Source organism: Bombyx mandarina, chromosome 12, assembly GCF_030267445.1.
Source record: "Bombyx mandarina strain Sakado chromosome 12, ASM3026744v2".
NCBI lineage: Eukaryota > Metazoa > Arthropoda > Insecta > Lepidoptera > Bombycidae > Bombyx > Bombyx mandarina.
In genome coordinates, this window is record NC_143219.1 from 2753132 (window position 1) to 2758072 (window position 4941).

At 35.1% G+C, this 4941-nt stretch overlaps 1 non-coding gene across 1 annotated transcript; it reads right to left on the reverse strand.

The window, feature by feature from the left end:
* Positions 1 to 4492: 4492 nt before the first annotated feature.
* Positions 4493 to 4612, reverse strand: LOC114243560 (5S ribosomal RNA). Its single transcript, XR_003624699.2, has one exon. It is a non-coding gene; the product is annotated as a 5S ribosomal RNA (ribosomal RNA).
* Positions 4613 to 4941: the final 329 nt, after the last annotated feature.

The following is a 4941-nucleotide window of genomic DNA, read 5'->3' on the forward strand; positions in this document are numbered from 1 at the left end:
CTTTTCTTAAAATCAATTTGTATGTTTTATTAATTTATGTTATAACATATCAACAGAACTATATTTTTTACAAATCAACTTTTGTTTTATTAACTTATTTGATACATGGACAGTATTATAGTTTCTCCTAATGTGGCCATACCTAGGCATCACTTATAACTGAATCGAACTGAACTGAAGGTGACTCGTCATCTACAATTAAAAAAAGAAAATCTACTTTTAAAGTTAACCTAAGCAAAAAAATAAAAGGAGGAAAGGAAAAGGTGCAAAGACAACTGGATAGATGTTAAAAGAAAAATTGTAGTGAATACTGGTCAACAATATATTTACAGGAATGAAAAGGTACATAACAAAAAAGGAATGGGACCGATTTGTAAAGCAACTTGTAAATTAAACTGCTGCGAACATTTTAATGAAACAACTCGTCAGAAAATTCATACAAGTTTTTGGCAATTGGCTGACCATGCTAAAAAATTGAATTTTATTAACAAATTTACCAAAAAGTTAAACAAGCACCGTTTTACCACTGAAAGTATATCTAGAAGACAGTTTACCACTCAGTATTTCTTACCAGATCCAGTCGAAAATCAAAACTATCCCTGCGAATATAGACGTGTTTGTATTAAAACTTTTTTGAACACCTTGTCGATTACGGATCAATTCGTCCGTACTGCTCATCAAAAACTAAATCAGGAAGGTATCACTTTACCAGATAACAGATGAAAGCAACCATATAGTTAAGATAGATTCTAATATTATTCAAAGTGTATCTGATCATGTAGCCCCTTTAAACCAATTGAATCCCATTACGCCCGAAAACATAGTAGCAAGCTTTATTTAGATAAGAACTTATCAATGAGAAAAATAAAACTTAAATAATGGGTGGGACAATCTTCATCTTTATAATAACAAAGCGCAAACTTTACGCCAGTATACAGACATAATTAATGAAAATATGAATAGGATTTATGTGACCAATGCCACAGTTTTTCAAACGAAAACTCTCCAACTGAAGAGCAAATTAGCGCCTATGACAAACATAATTATTGAGACTAAAACTATTGCTAGAGAATTTAAAAATAATGATAAAGTTATTGCTCAAAAGTGGTCTGAATCAGTTGTGCCACATTGGATTTCCGGTAAATTTTGAATTGTCCTCATGGTGACGTGGAATTATTTTATTATAAAGATACTGGAAAGAAGGAAGAGACGTGCTATATGTAGACAAAGTGCACAGGCAAAAGGGGAGCAACTGAAGTAAGCAGTTGCTTACTTCATTTTTTTAACAGAAAAGTACAGTAAGGTGCCTAGGAATTTCTCTTTTGGTCCGATAATTGCGCGGGCCAAAACCGTAACCGAATAATACTCTTTATATATGTATCTGGCAAAAGAATATAAAATCAATATTACTCATCGCTTTTTAGAGCAAGGGCACACGCAGAACGAAGGAGATAGTGTACACGCTCATAAAGAGCAAGAGTCTAAATGAACTGATACACATACACCCCAGATCAATGGTTTGCGTTAGTGCGTTGGTCTAAAACTAATAAAACCCCATATAATGTAGTGGAAATCACTCAAGATGACCTTTTTAATTTTAAAGCTGTATTGGATGATCGCAAGTGGAAAAAAGATATTAGAAACGCAAATATGAAGTGGAATTTATTTTTATTAAAGAAATTAGTGTGCGTAAAGATGATCCAAATTATTTGTATTTTAAATACAACCTTAAAGATAATCCTTCATGCTTAAACACCAAAATAGAAACAAGAAGTCATGGAAGAAGGCAAGTAATTGATATCGAATTAAATAAATTGTATAGTCAAACATTACCATTACCTGAAGCCAAATACATATAAGGATTTAATTCATTTAAGTAACACTGGAGTCATACCCAAAGAATACCATAGTTATTATAAGAATTTGAAATATAGCAGGAACATATTTGAAGAAGACTGACGATTCAGACTAAATACAATATTATAGTACAGTTATCCTACAGTCTGTACTTACCTGAATCTGTTATGTTACCCGCTTTAGTTTAATTTTTAAGACGTCCCTTTTTAAAACTTCCCTTTGATCAGTATTTAAAATTTTTATGATTATTTATAGAAGAAATTATAAGAAATGTTTTTTTAATAAGAATACTAAATCATTATTAGAATTACTCTAAGAAATGCGAATGTTATTGGATTTTAAGTTAATTTAAAGCTTTTATTTTGTTTAGTTTTTACTTTGTAGAATTAAATATGTTCATATTTTATTCAAAGAACTTTGTTATTTCTATATTTTATTTTTAACTAACTGAAGAATAAAAGTGTGTTTCATTTGATATCATTATATTAAACGTAAATCTGTGATTGCAATAATAGTTATGAATTTTATTGATTTCATTTTAATTCATAACATGAAATCAATTAAAACTTAGTAAACTAAACTTGTCTTTGTTTTAATTAAAATCGTTCTACAGGCCAAGTATCGAAACGTGTAAAATACGTTGACGTACTGTATCGAAAGTGACACTTCCGATAATTTTTTAATTTAAATGTACAACGTAAAATATCGAAAGAGTCACATTCGATAATTTTGATAAAATAGTTCCCAAGTAAATAATCGAAATCGGCCGTTTCGATTGTTCACACTGATTGATTAACGTAGTAAAGTATCGAAACTAACATTTCTCAAAAACTATGAAGAATTTGGGATAAAATGACATCTACATTTAATTGCCAGTAAAAGTTTCCCATATATCTGAAATTATTTGCAGATAGGCCAATAAATGACAATTTGGTACACAAAATTAACTTCAAAGTGCTCTCCTGTAAAGTACCGTTTTTCAATTTCGATATTATACGTAGGGACAGTCGTTCTATGTCGAACTCTTGCACGTATCATGATGACCGGTGCTTAGAATGCTTACAAGAACAGATCAGGAGGATCCGATAAGTGATGCTTAGAACGACGGTGGCTTCGCATTGCCCCATCTATTATATCGGATATGTAATTAGAAAGAAGTGCTTATACAAGCAATGAGCGTGTTGAATAAACAAAAAATGTATACGGACACAACTTGTACAGAGAAGCAAGCTAGTTGTTGCGTTATGATAATAATTGATCGTGGACTGTATTTTTTGTATGATTTAGTAAATCTACTGAACCTACTTAATATTACAAATTAACGACTTAATATAAGAAAACTATAAAATTTTTGCTTTGCTTTTGGCGGTTGGAATGGGGTTGGCAACTGTCAAAGTGGCGCTGATGTGCATTGTTCCCATAACATTCAATATTTGTATTGGAATTTTTGATTAAAAATTATTTTAAGCACAATGACGCGTTGTTTTGTGCCAATATGCTCAGAAATTGGAGTACATCAATTCCCGAAGGACAAGAAAATTGGAAGACTGTGGTTAAAGGAAAGGGGCTTGGTGTCATGGCAGACGTCGTTCGCTGACATTTTTACGTTCAAAAACTGAACTCTAGTATACGTATGTACGCAAGAGTCTGCGGCGCAGAGGGGGCAAGGCGGCATGAGAGAGCATCAAGCCGTTTGCCGTTATGGCAAATGGTTCGATTTTTCTGCCGAAGTACCACCATAGATGTTTCACATCAAAACCTTCAATGCTGACAGAACTTTCAAATGTATTGTTTTATTGCTATATTTTGGTAACGCATACTGACCTACCGGCAACTGTAGGTTATATTGACCCCAAAGACTCATCTCCACGCTCGTTGGCATTAGCATAAAAAAACGTACCACAGAAAATATTAATGCTTAAAATAGCTTCCGATGGTCCAGATAAACGTTCAATATCAGATAGTTCACCAGTCAATCTTGTCAGATAAGCCAGTTCGACAGTTTCCATGTTATCTTTCGCCACAGATACCCTATTAATTATTTTATAGATTATCGTAATTTTGTTGATAGAGATGAGCCGGCTATCTCACGGTCGAAATGATCTCAATCGATTACGAAAGCACATAGATACAAAAAGACACCAGCATTGAAAGCCACCCACATTGAAACATGACATCGAAGACTTTTTTGCCAACCTCCAAAAAGAACTGCACGAGTAATGAATGAAAGAGTGTTGACTATAGCTCTTCTGGGCACCTAAAATGCGACCAGTAAACTGAGTCATAATCATCATTAACAGCCTATTATACCTAATCCACTGTTGGACACAGGCCTCTCCCAAGACACGACTCGATCTTGGGCCTCTCGTCTCCATTCCTGCCCGCTACTCAACGTATATCGGCATTCCACCTTATTACTGGGTGTCCTACACTACGTTTATCAGTGGCTTCTACTCCAGAAGTCATTTTACATTGACCTACCTACCTACTGACCACGCCCGATGTTGCTTGACTTCGGTGATCGGACGAGAACCGGTGTATTTAACACGGTATGGTCGTTGCGGATGAGTGAGACGTTCGTTTTGCACTAGAAACATGAGTGTCGTGACGAGTTACCAAAAAAACAAAGGACAAAAGCCAACACCACGTGGTGTTCCCAGGCGGTCACCCATCCAAGTACTGACCACGCCCGATGTTGCTTGACTCCGGTGATCGGACGGAGAACCGGTGTATTCAACATGGTATGGACGTTAACAATGTTATATTTGTATTACACAATCAGCTCATGTTTTCACGAGTTATAAAAAAAAACAAAGGAAAAAGGCAACATTACGTCGTGGTTTCCAGGCCGTCACCCATCCAAGTACTGACCACGCCCGATGTTGCTTGACTTCGTTTTCTTGTCCAAGAAGAGGGGGAGAGTGATCGAGACCGATTGAAAGAGAGTGAGATAGAACGAACGTCGATGATGCTACCAAGAATTCGAAGTGCAACTTAACCCACAGAAACAGCCTTCTGATATTCTCGCCGGATCTTCTCAGTTTGGCCGCGATTTGGATCCGATGATAGAATTAGTGGGGCATT